The following is a 17,812-nucleotide window of genomic DNA, read 5'->3' as shown; positions in this document are numbered from 1 at the left end:
ACAGGAGAGATGGAGCGTTGCTTCGCCTTGACATGTGGAAAGATGGCGTTGTCTTGTTTGTCACGTAAATAGAACGTTTGGAATGAAATATAAAAAAAAGCCTGAATCTACAAAGAACTATAACTTCCATTTGATGGATGAGCATCCAAGACTGAGACTGAATTTGTCCTGCTGATTTGAAAGGACTGCAGACAGACAATACACCATGTACGGACTGACCCTAAATTAGCCGGCGTAATGTAAAAAAAATAATAAATGATTTTAACATTTTCAATCTCAGCCACAGCAGGTTGTTCCTCCGCTGCGGACTCACCTGCTATGCCTCGTGAAATATATAATTCAACAGCCCCATTTTAGCACTTCAAATGTCAAGCTGACCCATCTCTGTGCCAGATTAGCGTGCTTTTATGTCTTTGTGCAGTGGAAACTACAGTGTAAGTGATTATTTTGTTGTTTAATACTCATTTTTCAAAATATTATATATTATATAAAAGTGTTGCTGTTCGTGTGAGCTGCACCTACAGGTCTCTCTCCTTTTCTGTTACTGATTTATATCTTGTGATAATGACATTATGATTGTAATCACACTCTCTGCCATTAAGTAGGCTACTGTAACATTTTTCATCTTAGTGGAAATTGATTAGCGTTTGCTCAATTGCCTCACGCATTGATATTCTGCGTGTAAATCCACCAACTTTCCCTCTGACACTAAAATCACGTCCCTGCACCTTTGATTGGAATACTTTATGGGCGTGGGCCAAGAGTGGTATCAAACAATATGGATCGGGTCCACTCAACATACGGCAAACTGTCAGGTTCAAATGATAAAACCAGACTGAAATTGGCCTGTGTGCGAAAGATTGCTGAGGGCAAGGATTATAAAGGTTTTTCACCCACCACCTTACTCCCCATATTGATTTAAGTATAACTAGGAGATTTATCAACACACAATGTTTGACAGGGAGTTCAGTAACGCTTAGAATTAAGTTGCAACTCCCAAGGTGGAATAAAAATGCCATCCCAGCAAAGATTTAGGAAAAGGACAGTGGGGTCATTTGGCCGCTGCCCACAATGAGCCTGCGATACACTGATCCACATGGAAACAGTGATATATTTACATGCACGGCGGATAGTTGGAAGTAAAGCTTAATCACTTTCCTCTGAGTAGCTGTGGTTGTATCGCAAAAAGAAAATCAGGTTCCGTTTTAGAATTTAGAATAATTTAGAATTGTGATCTTTAGTTTTGTTCCAGCAAAATGCCACAGGCTACAAGATTTTGGATGCTACTACTAGCCAGCTTGTACTCTTTACTTCATTATTGTGAAAAAAAAACCCTCAACAACAACAACACATAACTGCAACAACAACTGATGTCAAAGTGGCATCTAGCTCCACAGACGCAGTGGTGAAGCATTACAAATTACAGCTATGCTGGTGTGGTTATTAGCCTCAGAGAAGACACGGCGATAAACTCTTTTCAGAGGTGTATTCCCCCATTACTGTGGGACTGTAGGCTTGAATCCAGAATGTCTTAGATGCATTGTGCACGCACCCAAATCCCCAACTGTACTGAAGATTTGAGATTTTTTGTTGAAAATTCAAGATAGTATGAAGAATCCTTTCTATCTCTTGGTGTATCTAAGCCCATACTTATCACTGAGAGAACATTTATACCCCATCTGTTTAACTCAGCAGCGTTATCTTTATGGAAAGCAGACTGTGAGCCTTGCGTTGCCTGGAAGCACATGTGGGATGAGATAGGAGACAGATACAAGAAGATGGGAGACAACACAGCGCACAGAGCATTGAAGCAAAAACGCAGCAAGGGAATGTGTCAAGAAATCAAAGCGCAGACAAGTTGAAGGGGAGAGGATTCAGATGCGCAAACATACACTGTGTTTTTCTCAGACCTGGAGGTGGGAGAGCGCAGCTCAAATCAAATTCCACTTAGCTATTTTCAAACCTGGATCTGCTCTCAATGTAAAACACTTAACACCTTGCTCTGCCTGAAAGTGGGACGCCGGCTTTCTTACTTACCTACTCGTGCAAACCTGTGATGTTAACTCTCACCGTTTATTACGCTTCTAAGAGCCAACGTCCCTACAAAGTAAAACAAAACATGTATTGTAATGCAGTGAAGCAAGATTACTAATTACTGTCCAGTGATGGTTCAAAACATTTTAGCTGACTTGTCTGTCGTGTGCCTTTACTTTGATTGCAGCTTTGTCCCAGTAGCAGTAGCTTTATATAAAGGGGGTGCTGCATGTTGTCATCAAGTGCTGATGTCAAAGACTTTTAAATTATTAAACCAAACATCTGCATTGTTCTTCTTTTGTACAGTTCAGTTAGACACTGAGTGTGTCCCTGTAGCTTCTCACTGACTTTGAGTGACTTTGTGGGTCCTGGATTGTCCACTAATCACTAATCACAGGGTTTGGAATAAAAGCTTCTACTGAATTGTAAGTAATATCACAATCTAAACATTTTAATGAGTCATTGTGATCGTGGCATGAAATGCTTCTATTTTGCCTATTACTATATAATTAGTGATTTCCTGTAGTGTTTTCATCATGAACTACTGTCTAAAAATAAATAACTAAAGCTGTTCTAAAAATCAGCATTCAGGTCTGTTTTCGTCAGTAAGCTGAACAAATAAACGCTGACAAATGTGTCGCTGTATGTGTTTTGTAAGACGCCGCTAACAAGCACCTTTGGTGAAATGTGCAGTGTTCACTTCAAAAAAAAAAAAAAAAAAACTCCTTTTTTTATTTACTCAGATAAAGTATTTAGTGTCTGTGCCTTCTGACTCAATCATTTATCACTGCTTCAGCGATGAAGGTCAGAAACATCCTGCGAAGAACATCTACAATTAGAAATCACAGGCAAGAATTAGAGTTTGCTTAAATGAAAGTTATCTTTGCAATTAGGCTGCACTTGCTTATCTCGGGTGATATTAGCACGTGGCAACGGAATGATGATGAGACAGGATGACATTTGGCCACCCTTGCTTTGTCCTTAGCCCACTTCAATAAAAATGTAAACAATCTTTACAGTTTGTCCTTAAAGGCACAATTCTCCTGACACAACATTATTCTAATTTGCATACGGTAGATGGATGGCGGGGGACAACATGCCGCATTTGATTATTCAACTTTGAATAAAAAAGCACAATCTGATAAAACACTGTTAAAGGACTGATGTTTGGCCTTCTGTTATCGTCAACAAAGACGTTTGGGCTTTTAGAACTTCTCCAAATCCTTGTATTACTGCCACAGTAAATATGCGCATGCTCCTTTTTATTCTGGGGGTTCATTCCAGTTGAACGTAAAGCTTCACGGCGAAGTGCAAGGACACCAGTCCAAAGGTTGTGCAGCAAACGACAATCTATCATGAGACTGCGGAGCACCTGCTGGGTCCCAGATGTGCTCTGGCACTCTTTTACAGGGTGGCTGGCGGAGTGCTCCCCGAGGGACGCAGCCTACAGCTGTGACAGCGACTACAGTGTGTCTGCCTGATCTACACATCTGAGCCCTTCCCTGCTGATTTTAATACAGATGTGCAAAAGCCAGTCTGGAGCACTCATGCATATGAATATAATGTGCACGTGGAAGGACAGATATGTGAGGAGCACCATGCACGCTGCAAGGCAGGAGTGCAGCTGGCAGCTGATAAGGCTTTATCCAACTTGGGCTGGATATTCATAGATACAGTAGATATGTAGATAGATATGTAGAAAGAGGTATTATTTTGAGGATGCTTACAGCTGAAGTATCTGTTTTCCAATTACTGAAAAATAAAATATTTATAAAATGCACACACCACAAATCACCGACAGTATGTTGTTCCACATACTACGATGCCACGGGACATTGTTTATGGTGTTTACTGCGGACAGCATGGGGGTAAGTGAGTCACTGGAGGGAGAGTATTTGCAGAACCTCAGCCAGGTCATAAAATTCAATGTTTGTCCCTTGTAAGACAGAAGCACGGGAGCGGGAGGAGCCTTTGGAGGAACGACGCCTCACTCATTCCGCATTCTGCTGGAGGACGGCAGCTGTTGCTGCCTACGTTTCTCCATTTAGGAGCTTCGAATGCTTTCACTGTTCACGCATGCATCCTGGTTGCTCTTTGTAGTGGACATAAACACTAATACAAATGAATTGAATCAATCGCTATGATGCACCCAGAATAATGAAACACATAGTGACACCAAAGGGAGAGCTTTCAGATTGCAGGTGGCATCTGATCCGTATGGGTGGAGACGGGCCATGTACAGTAGTACTATGACCCCTAGTGTTAAAAAGCACAGGACAATTCAGCGTCACACCTGTTGCTGACCTGGACCCGAGAGAGAACTCAAACAGATCTGGTCCTCAGCCGGTGGTGTTTTAAGCCAGTCAGTTTGCGAATGTGAAGAACAATACACAAACTGTCACATGAAAGTAAATGGCCTCCAAGCTTTGAAACAACCAACCAAGCGCTGTCATTTGTCGAGTAGCTTGCCAGCAGCGACCCAGAGGCTCAGCTTGTGTAAAACAGATATTTGCCCAGAGGCCTTTTCCTTTTTTTTGGGGGGGGGTAGTTCTCTCGTATCTTATGTTCTGGAATGTACCACCGCATTCACACCTGCTATCTTCGCTGCAGATTCTGAAAGCATCTGCTTTCATTAGAAACCAGGGCAACGTGAGCGCAATGAAAGATGACCTCAAATTCTATGATGCCGAGATCCTAACGTCTGCTTGCATTTTTCTTTCCTTCTGCATTTTGCAAAGCAGTTGAAATCTCTAAAAAAAGAATGAAGGGAAAAGAAACCTGACCTGCATACAGTGTACAACAAAACACGGATTCGAGTCCAAAAAATCCCTTCCAACTTTGAGGCTTGTCACATTTCTTGCTGCTGTCCTACTTAGGGAAAGATAGTAGCCTGAGCCTCAACACGCGTACGCACGATAAACAATTCTATAGAATCCTGTGATCATTACAACGTGGGAACATTGTAGCTGCTGCTGCCGTTTCAGCGCTACAAGCAACACGTGGGTTCCTAGATTTTACAGTCATTAATATTCACGTAGATAACGAGCATCTCAAATGTGCTGCTGCTGTCCTTCTGAAGCAGTGACCTTCAAAGCAAACATCGCTTTCCACCGCTCTGAAGAAAAAGAGACCCTAAATGATATAGAGTGCTTCCTAACTGTAAAAAGGCAGAAACTATGTTCCAACGCTGCATCTCTCCCGCTGCGTGCGATCGCTCAGCTTAAATGTCTACTGAGAGAGCACTGGATGCACCTTTCCTTCTATTTATGCATCATAAATGACATGCTGGTGAAACGTTTTCCATCAGCTTTTTGTTATGTGGATAATAAGCAACATTTTTTTTTATTTATGGCTATTTTTGGGTGCAGCTGCTCCTGCAACAATGTGCAGCAAACCCGTAACGCTTTACAAAGAGAGATCATTAACCCCTCAGCGTAATTACAAGTAGTTTAATTGGATTATCAAACTAAGGTTTGGAGATTATCCATTTATAATCAGACCATCTAAAGTTCATTTAATTTCTGGATTTTTTTAAGGTTTCTTGTTCTCTATATTTGTCTCACTCTCCGCTGCCGCACTTAAAAATATCTGATCTAAATAAAAATAGAGGTTGTTTTTCCGCACCACCTAAAATTAGATCGTTTTACTCGTCTGTTCATCGGTAGGACACGATTTCTCGCATTTAGGAAACAAAGGTTGCGACGACTGTGGTTACTGGTGAAGAGTTTGGATCAGGCTGCTGCTACTGTACCTACACTATCAACCACACTCCAGCGAGTCTCGCGTGGTGGCATTTTAACTACAGCCTTTTTTTTTTTTGTTTTTAATTAACTTCGCTCTGTGACGCTACAGTCGGTTTAAGCAGCTGCTTTTCTTTGACTCATGCGTCTCTTACCTCACCGAGAACCTCAAGTCATTTCACCACTTACTTCTGCACCGGTGACACATTATCTGGCTGGATGGGTGGGTGCACGCGCTCACATGAGCACTAATAACAGCTATAAGGGTGTCTTGGTTTCCGTGGCTTGTGTTAATTATGTGTTGTCCTGAGTTCAAGTGTTACTGCAGGAAAATCTGTTTAGTGCTCATTTGCTCTACAAGAATGGCTCGCATGCAGTGTGACCACAGCTTCTGTGCAAAGACACAAAAACTGCACCACAACCTTAGTTTGTGCACGATCATTTCTAACAGCTATCTACTGTATGAGGCAGCTTTTATTAGTCAATTGAAGCTCTAAAGGAAGTCACTTGAAATAATTACCCTGACTGAAGAGGCGAAAGAAAATAGATATGAGTGTTGTTAAATTCTAATATCATTGTAGTGGGAAATAGTTTTCTTTCCATGTAAATGAATAAAGACATGCACACAAGACGGCTCCAGATGATTGCAAAGCAGATCAGTGCTTTGCAATGGAGCTGTGCCATCACTATGCAAGTCCCATCCTACAAACCAGCCTTTGATCAGCACCAGCGACAATGGCAGCGCCAAGTCTATCAATGCTAATTTGACAGTCTGCCCTGGACTCAAACCACCACAGCCTAATTTCTCCAAGTATAAAACATCCGAATTAGCTATAACCAGCTCACACTAACAAATCAAGCACAGAACAAGAAGCCAGGGAAAGGAACACAGCAGCTCATTGTAGACCTACAACACAATATAATAACTGATCACATAATAAGTTGGGTTTGATCACCTTTTATTACCACTTTCCATCATGTGACAGGTAAAGTAAAAAGGGTTCAAATCCCCAGTCTTCAAAAGAAGACACTATGCTGCGCTGACACCTGTGGTTACTATGGAGCTATACCACTGACTACTATGGATAGTTGGCATTGAAATGTTAAAGCCTTCATTGAAAATGCAGAATCATTTAATAAAAAAAATGTTTGCACTATTGAAAAGGTTCTTTGACATTGAAGAATATTGTCAACACTGAAAAAGTAATAAATAATATACATGTAAAAAACTCCCAGCACTGAGTATAAACATCATTATTATTCATTTATTTGTGTATTTTATGTTATGATGAAGTTTTATTAAGTTACATTTGCACTGCTGTTTACAAACTATACAACTCAGTGTTTTCTTATAAAATTCCTGTTACTGCCGGTAGCTTGGTGCATGTCTGACTGTTGAGCCAACTGCTGTAAACACACTATTAAGCTGCAGTTACTGCTTTTACTCCACAGATAACCTACTGTACAGCAGAAACCCTCCGCGACACGTGTCACCTTCTGCCTTGCTGCAGCTGATGCAGATCTCACTCATAAAGTAATGAAGTGTCCTCAGCGGCGTCGAGGGCTATTCGGGTGCCATCGATACGAGAGGAAGAGGTTGAGAGGGCGAACTGGAGGAAGAGTGTCGGAGAAAGCAGGAGACGAGGCCGCGTGCGTCAGCTCCTCCAGCATTTAACACTAGCAGGACAGCACTCGCTTTGGAGACGGTGCCTTAAACCGTCTAATGAGCTAATCACTCAAAATATACAGCTTAATTAAGACACAGACAGTGGCTTTGGTTGTATTCTATTTCATAGAACTTTCCTGTTTGCCATTAAAGCATTTTGTTTCAGTCAATCGCAGAGCAGAGGTTCTGGCTGGTGCTGCCCGTTTAGCTGTTTTTTTTTTGTGTTTTGTTTTTTAAATGCTAAACACCAACATAATAAACAGCAAAAGAACAGCACTTCTTGGAGACGAGTACGACGGTACTTGACTCGCATGGCAGTCTTGAAATTTACTTTGCTTGTAATGATATTTTGAAAAATACGAGCAACCAGTACCTATGTAACAAGAATGCGTAGTTTGTTGGTCACAGAAATGACAAAAAAAACCAGCCAATAGTTGAGTGATGATCTACATAGACAATATCTTAAACACAACTGAGTGCTGAGGTTAACGGTAACAGCCTTGGATGATTTTGCCAAGTCACCGTGTCCAAGTTCACCTTTTTTTCACCTGCCAAAACCTGGTAAAGTGCGGGCCAGGACTGCTGGCTCCAAAGACACCGTGTTAATTAAATATTTGCACATTTGCCTTCACACAACATATTAAATTTGTTAATTATAAAGCTAAAATGATTAATTAAAAACCGAGGCACTCGAACGTGGTGCTTTTACTTTCAAAATCATATCTCGCTGATTGTTTTCATCAGGACATATTTTAACTGCATGTAGCATTTTGTGGCTCCGTCCAATTATTACCCCAGCACTCCTCTCAGCCTATGCCTATAATACTTGATTTCCACTCTGTGATGCTCTTCTCCTCGCTTTAATTGGACTCACAGTGAGGTAGTGGCTTTAGAATCAGATTTAGAGGGAAGTTCTAAATTCTGTGATTTGATAGCTCAAAGTCAGCAAACCATACAACGCTGGTGGGCTTTAATAAGGTCTCCTTGAAACTCACTACAAAAGACTTTCCTCTTTGTCTGAGATTAGAAACTTACTGGTTGACACCTCTCAACGAAGTCAGTACATGACTTACAGTATAGCGAGGCAGAAATAGCTGTTGTAAATAGACATTATATAGATAGTTCAGGCATATGGCTCGAAATATTATTGTATTAGGTGTCATATTCCTTTAGGAGAGAAGCAACCAGTGACACTTATAAGATACATCGTCACAGGTGATGAAGGATGGATCAATTTGGTGCATCACACATCACTTGTAGCGCTGTCATCATACGCGTGTGTAGTTTAAGAACAATGAAACTATGGTGGCTTTAAAGAGTGAAGAGGCTGTGGAATACCACATATTTCTATATATAAAAACTGGGAAAATAGAGTTTTTAAAAGGAAAAAATAAATAAATAACGTTCTAAAAACACCGTCCTTTCATCTATCCTTGAACAACAGCATTGTACATAAAGGCCCAGTATTCCTAAAATTATACACCAGCTAGAATACATCAAATGGAGCGAGAAGCTCAAAAACTGTGGTTCTCACTGCCATTTTAATGGCAAATCTACTTGTAACTTTACCAACAACCACACAGAGAATAAAGGACATAAAAGTGAAGGCTGCTTTGTTCCGCAGACTGCTGCTCTCGTGGGTTTACCGAGACATACGGTTACTGCTTTCTGCTGGAATCTTCTCTGTGGGCCTCCATCATTATAGCTGACATGTGATATGAAAGAAGAAAAAGCTGTTTGTACTCATTTCTGTCTAGTGCAGAGCAAATGCAGTATTAAAAGCATATTCAGATATAGATAACGGCAGGGACACAGGGCTGTAATCACCATGTGCTGTGAGCAGTTCGTGTGAATAATCGCACATATTTACTGCAGATCAAACTCTCTTGTACCTACAGTAAAGTCGGACCTGGACAATTACTCCGCTAAATGCTTTGCAGTCAATATTTTAAGAGCAGGTAAGAAAAACAAAAAGGTAGAGAGAGACGGACGCAGCCAACATTTTTTCCATAGGCAGCCAGATGCATTATCGCTTGCCTCAGAATAAACCTTGGTGCCACACCTGACCTTAAGACTAGCTTTTCACTTGCAAATTAAATTGAAATCTATCAGACGGGAGCTTCGGAAACCATGGGAAATATGATCACTGGATCTAGTTATTCTTATAATGCCCAGGATAAAATGTCAATGGGCATTAGCTAATTTCATCAGCAATGCTTTTTATTAAATTCTTTTAAAAGCCATTTTGGTTTCCTTGCCAAAGATGTCATATTAATTTAAGGCTGGAGACCTTGAAAGAAGGATAACCCAATTTGTACATTAATATGGGCAGTCTATGGTACTGTACATTCTGAAGGAATTAAAAGCAGACACAGCAAAACATTGTCTGTGCTACGCAAGTAGACAATAGCAAGGTAATGCTTTTAAAGTACCAATTACTAAAAGAAAACAATTAATTTCTATTATTTATTTATTATTATTGTAATTTAATTCAATGCTATGTTTTTTCTAAATGCACATCTTATAAGAGTTGTTATGGCTTCTCAACGCAGGAAAAAAAAAAAGCCTTAGGACCCGTCAGGAGCCTGCAAACCTGACAAAGCAGTGCACGTTGTGTTATTTGTGTGCACACACGCTTCAACATTGCAACAGGTTCATATTAAAGGGAAGATAAGATGAAATTAAAGGCTCTTGTTCCCACTCACTTCCTCACTGCGTTTTCTGTTTGCCCGGTTGCCATGGTAACGAGTGCAGTGATTTTTCTGGTGCCGACTGCACAGACGGAACATGTGCACCAAACTACTAGGGAGATTTTAGGAGACGGGCTCCCTGTTTTAAAGCTGCACGCTGCGACTCGGTTGTCATCAAAAACAACCTGCTGATATTACATGCGCCATCTTTTGAGCATCGCAATTCAGGAATGCAGCAGGTAGAATTGTGTTACATTACAAATGTGATGTAATTACACAGTATCTTAATTTTACCCTGTGGCATGAACTTTACTTCTACTGAAGAGTGGTGAGATCGTATAAAAGGTTGCTTTCAGTGAACAACACACTACACCGATGTGTTTTCCTGGAGCCTGTAATTAAATATGGCATAACCGAGCAGTCTAGCTTGTAACAGTTCAACATAGTATGTTGTTATTGACAACCATTGCCCAGCTGGGTGAAAGGCTCAAACTAAATATCTGGACTTCATACTGAGTAAAATAATCAACTCCACTACTGAGCAGGGTTCCTAAAATGCATAAAAACCAATGACCTAAACGCTGAAGGTGTGCGCACCATTATCAGAATTTATGTTAGCAAAGACAGTAATTGATCCTGTGACTCCCCTTGTAGACCTGTAGGTCACGCTGTGAAACACCAGCCATGTCACTGTCATGTCAGTAAACTGTAGGTCATGCTGTGTGGATGAACAGGGGCTTAAAGGGCATGAACAGATCACTGACAAATTTTGTAAGTCATCCCCAAGTCAAACAAGCATGTGTCACACAGTGCAGTATGATATAACAGGAAGCCAGCAGGCAGTGAGTGTGACGACCAGACCAGGAGTCAGGTTGTGTGTGACAACGTGTTGTCATCTACCAAATTTAGACCACTGTCTAAATAATGCAAAGCAATATTGGCAGACAATTGCCATTAAATGGCAAAGAGCACTGGCAGGGAAGAGGGAGCATCTTCCCTTAAAATAGTTGATGACTTCATTGCCACAAGGCTAAAACAATTGCTTGACAGCCAGATTGTGACTTTTAATTTAAAAGAAGTGCCAGTAAACAGAGCAGCCTGAGTGATACATGGCTGGAATTATGGACGTTACTGGAGCTGAAGGGTACGAGACAAAAAAAAAAACAGCCTTTATTCTTTCTTCCGTAGGTTGAGAAATTAAACACGGGGGGTAATAAAGAAGCTGGTTTCAACAGAAAGTCTCTAAAGACTTAATAAAAAGCCTCCCAGCAACACGAGAGCGACGAGTAATGGAGTGCTGCTGCCTTTCATTGTCTGTTAAAACGAAGTTAAATATATTAAAATTAAATATTTTAATAGATCTTGGAACATGTGATAAGTTGTTTAACCTCGTGTGTCAATCAAAAACGATCACAGCTGATCCAGCAGGTTATTAATTCATTTCATGGAGAATCATAGAAACATGCGTGTTGCTGTTGGCATTGCTCAAACTCGGATGTCTGAACACTGATTTTCTTTAAATGCCTTCAGGGCAGTGGCTGCACTTTGGGCCTGTATGGCACCAAACTCAGCTGGCAAAGCTGATGTTCCAAAAAAAGATTTGGGCGCGATCTCAGGTCTAATTCAACGCCATTGAAATCGTACAATGCCTTTAAACTAATCATATTATATATAAAAGTGTATTTGCACTTAGACACATACTAATTTTGGCTTCCTCTCTGTATTTTATGGTATATTTTTTAGAGCTTAATTCTACTTTTATCAAGTGTTTTAATCAGTTTTGCAGCTGTAAGGTTCTTGTTTGTGCACAGAGAAGCGGATGTGGCGGCTGCCTACACACACACCTGGATATTGCCTAAAAGTCATATCAAGCACGTCGAGTGACCTCGTGGAGCAAAGGGGAGGTGAAGGTGCTCTTAGCCTGCCACATTTTCCTAATTGTTTTTTAATTACACCTCAGACTGTATCATCTGCAGTAATTTGAGACACCAGGTCAGTTTCCTGACCATTAATGAAAACATTAGGCGTCTAATTCAAGCAACATATTTTAGTGAGTACTAAATGCTAAGAAGTTTTACTTTTTATAATTTTGTTAGCCACACATGGCGAAGTTTGCTTATTTCCTCTGTGATTGCAGGTCTACGGGCAAAGCTGCAGCATTATTTTTGATTGTACCTGAATGTATTGAAGCCCAAAATGGCCTTTCTTGATTCTAAGGCTGTACATTACCTAGACGGCTATTTCAGCTCAATACTCTGCACTCGACTTCACAGGTTCACCTGTAGAGCAGTCGGAGAGAGAAGCTCAACGGCGGCTCTGTAAATTAATCATCCGCCTCGCTGGAAAGATTCTGAAGCTAAAGATTTTACGGCATAATGATGATGATACAGAGTTCCCTGCCTCCCTTCAAGCCGCGCTTACTGGCAACATCCAGCTGTCTCTCCAGTCATCTTCAGAAGATGATGACCTTGAAGTGGGTAGAAAGGCACCCTTCCTCTACCCATTGAAGAGTTCAGAGAGTTCCCCCCACTGTCTTTGCAAAAGCACTTCCCCATTAATATCTGCGCAATGGCAAGAGGCATTCCCCAGTACGCGTCGGCGCACAGATCTCTGCCGAGCTTGGCCTCGTCTTCCTGGGTGCCTGGGACTTCAGAGAGACTCCAAAACACTGGGGTTTTACGCCTCTATCATGGACAACTCTTTGGCAGTTGCTCAAGCAAGTCTGGCAGGAGACGCTGCAGCAAAAGCCCCAGGTTCTAATATTCTCTGACTTCAGTAGCCTGTCAGGCAAGTATCAAGCAGTCGGCTGCGCTGCGCTGGTTGTTTGGATGAAGACGTGCTGGTTCCCACTGATGCTGGTCATGTAGTGTACCAAAATAAGTGCAGCCTAACATTTTAAATAATTGCATCCCTGCAGCAGTGGCCAGCAGCGACATGGTGCTGTAGCTGCAGTGGTTTTCGATGGAGAGATTGGTTGGGTTAAAGCTAGTTTAGAGTGTAATACTGGAATTCACAAAGTACCAGTGTGCGTTGGTGGAATCGCCCTGATTAGCCAAAAGTACAATGCCATTATTAGCGCGCCGCTCCACAGGGGTCAGCGAGTGAGCGTGCTCAAGGCCGCGATCTGGGCTCAGAACTACACTTACAGCATTAAACTGCAATTACTGTCACGGTGAATATTTTTAGACTTTCTGAAACAATGTTAAAGAAATCAGATGTTTAAAAACTGACAGGAAGCATGTCCACTTCTCTCCTTGTTCTCTCGTGCCCGCTGTGCTTTCATTATGTGTCAATCTCGACTAACTTCACTGAAGCGGAAGCAGTCAATATCGCCCCGTTCTGTAATATGTGAAGGGTGAAGTCTAATCGTACACCGCGCTGGGTGCACGGGTCCTCTAAGGGATGGCTCATCTTCGAAATAAAATGTGTTGAAGCAGAAAGAAAAGGACCCTGATTGCTTTAAAACACACACACACACACACACACACACACACGAGTCTCTTTCTTGCTTGATATACTGTAGCATGTTCAGACTTTCAAGAAGACAACAGGTTTTTTTTTCCTGTTTCGACTTTTGCTTTTGGGTAATTGTGTATTCAAACACCATGCAACAGGCAATATATAAGATTGTTTTATCCCAGCAACACAGGAATAAACTCATAAGTCACTACAAGAAGATGAACAACTTGAAGTGGAAGCAGCAGCTCCTCCATGGTGCCAGAAACTTATTTTTTATGTCAACTCACCAACCGAGCACTGTTTTACCGGGCAACAAATTAGCAGCTACTTCAGCTTCTTCCACTGGTTATTGTCACAGGGCGAAAACATATTTATCAGTTTTATTTAAATAGCCTGGATCCTATTAATTCACTAAGTATTCAATTTGTTAGCGATTGCATGTTCTGGTGAGAAGGCATATTGTAGCACGGCTACAATAGCACAGCCATTAGACTCCACTGTTGAATGTAATAACCAAATGATGGTTTCTGCTGGTGGTAATGGTGCCTTAAGGTTATAGCTGTTAGTGATCATCTCCAGCAATGAGCATTACAGGCTAAGCCCCCCGCCCCCCCCCACACCCATCCTCCAGGGCCCATAAAGGCCACCCTGCGCTTTTGTTCAGGCAATCAAGATATGCATGGCCATTAGCTTCAAAAGCCAAATGGTGCAATTCAACCCTGACCTGCCTTCAGCATAAAATGAATTGAGACTGAATTATTCTCCCCCAGTTACTTTCCTATGCAGCGCCATCATAAAGAGCAGTTGCTCTAATTTCCTTTGACAAATTGTTAAAGAGCCTTAGCACTAATGTGTCAATTCATCTCCACTCAGGCGGTTTTAGTGGAGTACAGTATCCCCACGCAATGCCATTAAAACTAAATATATACAGTAAAACAATGCAGAGCGTTGTTTACACGATATACAATTAATTAACGCTAAGTATTTCTAATGGGGCCTCCTGGAAAGAGCAGCAGATTTAAAATGGAGGAGGCCAAAGCGTCAGAACCATCCCCATTTCTCAGTTGGACCGTCACCTTTCTGACGGCTTGGACATGAATTATACTTGATTATAGACAATAACAAGCACTGGCAGAGCTGCTATGTTGGACGGAATTAGACTGTACTGTTCCTAATAAAGTGGCGATTAGCAAGGTTAAGCTTACGGCTCTTACCTGCTGCAGGTGACTTTAGCTTCCTCCAGGGTAAATAAATCCAGGGCGGGTTCCCCGGTACCGGTTCCGGTCCGTTCTTCATGCGTCCATACGGAGCCAACACCTGCTAACTGACAAACAGTCTTACACCTGAAATGTAGACGTTGCTCACGAGCTGCGGTCAAACTTTTAGCGTGGATGCTAATCGTAACCACTGACTTCCTGTTTTTACTCCTTCACATTAAAAGTCTCAAGTTTTTGAAGCAGTTGGGTAGCTCTTATTGTGAAGCAGCTAGAGGGAATGCAGTGTCTTGTCACTTACCTTTGCGCATTTGGCTGTAAAAGAAACTAAAGTTGGAAAAACAGTCGGAAATGACACAACTTTCTGACTAGAAATTAGCTATTGAAATCCAAAATAAATCATCTGTAAAGAGCAGTAGATCCACATCCATGGGCCCAAAAGACTGCAGCTATTGAATTGTGTGATAACATTCAAAGCAGGTACAATTAAATGTGAGCAGTTCTCACCCCCTCGTGTTTTACCTATTGTACTGTCTGCTTACATTAGAACGGAGAGCATCATTGATTAAAAGGAGGGACTGCAACCTGTTGAAAGCTGAAAGAGAAACCTTCATTTCCCTGGACTGCACAAGTACACTGAAATTACAGAACCTTCATTGCAGTGGAACAAGCAGTGACACTGTCCTTTTGAAGCCTGCCCAGTTAATTGTGTGCTTGACAAAACAGGTGCACCTTTGAATCCTTCAAATGGAAAACATCCCATTGATGACCTTTAAATAAGTGTTCGAATAAGAACTTGTTTTGTGTGCACAAATATATCCAAGGGTAGTAATCATCATCTCCTAACACTAACACCTGCAGCTCCACTCCTTCAAGCTCAGATTTACCTATTAGCTGGAAAAGATACATATAAAAGTATGTACAACTACATGTTTTTAATCAAAGATATCTAATAAAGTGGAGATAACCTGAGATTCCCTATAGGGTCATGAATTATACATTGTCTGTTTATCTTTATTCATTAAAATAAAACCCTTTAAACTCCTATTATGCAGGGTCATGATAAATCAATGATCTAGATTAATCAAAAGTTTAATTAAAGCTAAATTTACAATGTCTATTACAGTAAATGTCTTGGTTTTAGGTTTTGGCTCAGTTGTAGATTTGTGTCTTTTTTGTCCCAGATCATCTTTCTGCGAGGATCCAGTTCAGTTGTTGTGTTTGGTCTAGTGGGTTCTTGAACCACGCTGCTATATTCCAAATCTCCACTTCATCGCAGCATCTGTCCTCGCTTTTGACTGTAAGTCGTCTCAATGACATTTTCAATCGTCAAAGCAGATAAGGCAGAGTTCATTTTTTTAAGTAGATTTGTATAAATGCTCTCTCTCTCTCTAAAGCTCCCGCTCTAAATGTGAAGTGGCTTTTCATATCATCTGGCGTTTGGCTTGTGAGCATCCTCTCAGCTGAGCGTCGGGTGAGAGGCGGACTTCCCCCTGGACAGGTCGCCAGTCAATCACAGGGCCACACACAGACAAGCGCTCACACCTACGGACAGTTTGGACTCCCCAGTCAACATAATTGCATGTGTTTAGACTGTGGGAGGAAGCCGGAGTTCGCTAATTGATGTTTACTTGGCAGTGACAGTGAAGACAAGCTTTGGATTTCTACACCTGCTTTGTGTTGCGTGATGTCTGCTTCTGATAATCTTTTCACGGGAGCAAATGTGTGAGGTATAGATAAATGCTCCTCGATGCTCTTATACAATCTGCAGACATTAGCAACGCCTGGAAAAAGGTGGTTGAAAATGACCTGCCGCCACTTTCAGCCCCTGCTCCGAGCCAACGTGTCCCACACCAGTCGTTTAACTGGGCAAACTGAAACCTAATGGGCCCTGCAGCAGTTTCCACACAGTCCTGTCTGTTTAGTTACGTAGTTTGACACAAACCCTGATACTTTGTAGACGCTGACATGTCCACTGCTTTCAGAAACATATTCATAGAAAAACTACGTTGTTCCTTTATTTTGCACAAAAAAGGCAGATTAGAATCTGTAACTAACATTATCCTTCAATAAAACAGTCTGTTACAGTTCCTCTGAGTTCCACTTGCATCAGTGCTGAAGCAAATGACAGCGTCAACTTTTGTAGTGTTCGCTGGCTTCACACCTACTTGTTTTTTTGGGCGCACGCGTGTGAATAAGCGCTCGCTAAGCTAATGATCCCGGCGCAGGTGTTCTCAATTCACAGCTCACGCATTAAGAGAACGTGACGGGTTTCGATGGGGTTCCAGAGCTGGTGAGCGACGCCCCCCCCCCCCCCCCCCCCCCGACCCCCTTCCTCCCCCGCGTGGACCGGCCACAAGGCGAGACGCTCAAACTTTCCTCCCGCGGCTCTTCACCGTCTGTGTCCCGTGTGCTGGCGAGCGGCCGCCGTAATGAAGCGCAAATGAGCTGTGAAGGAGAAAAACGGCGAAGCGTTCGTCCCCGTTGTTTGTCCTCGTGGACAAACTTCTGTTGGTTCAGCTGAAGTTGCAGATAAATTGGCCTCCACGGCTCAGCTTTCAGTTTGTCCCTCGGTTTAGTCGTGTGCTCATTTCTCTCTGCTGATCATAGATTATAATACTATACCGTCATTACTAATTAACATCACCTTGAATTCTTCTGTTGAATCCTGCAGACACGCCTTTTGCAGACGTGCAGTGGATTTCTAACATGTGCCTAATGTTTTTTTTCCCACTGTGTAGGTGGGAGTGCTTCTTTTGTGGTGCTTCTTAGTCTAATGCTGCTAAGATCCTTAGGATCCAACGATGGCAAAGGCTTTAGCAGAGTTTTTTTGCTAAGTAGGTGTTGGTGCATAAGCAATAGGATTGAGTTGCTTTCATGTTCAACAACAACATTTTGGATAATCCACTCACTGGAATGGGGATAATATGCTGTGGGATCAATCGAAAAGGCCTCGAGCTCGTGCATCTGCTCGGTTCAGGTGATTCTGAAGTGGAGACGTCAGTTAAA

At 41.9% G+C, this 17,812-nt stretch overlaps 1 protein-coding gene across 2 annotated transcripts in view; it reads right to left on the bottom strand.

Annotated features, from left to right (window-relative positions):
- Positions 1 to 15,019, bottom strand: part of pcdh11 (protocadherin 11) — a 136,741-nt gene extending 121,722 nt beyond the window's left edge. The window contains exons 1-2 of one of the 2 annotated variants that reach the window (XM_055512283.1): positions 14,804 to 15,019; positions 2,038 to 2,100 (exon numbers count right to left, since the gene is read on the bottom strand). The gene's annotated coding sequence lies outside the window, so the exon portion shown is untranslated. The remainder of the gene's footprint in view (positions 1 to 2,037; positions 2,101 to 14,803) is intronic. The other variant, XM_029165835.3, reaches the window with a different exon arrangement.
- Positions 15,020 to 17,812: the final 2,793 nt, after the last annotated feature.

This window comes from Betta splendens, chromosome 10 (assembly GCF_900634795.4).
Source record: "Betta splendens chromosome 10, fBetSpl5.4, whole genome shotgun sequence".
In the NCBI taxonomy this organism is placed as follows: domain Eukaryota; kingdom Metazoa; phylum Chordata; class Actinopteri; order Anabantiformes; family Osphronemidae; genus Betta; species Betta splendens.
The sequence above is the reverse complement of the archived record's forward strand: the minus strand, read 5'-3'. Positions and strand labels throughout refer to the sequence as shown.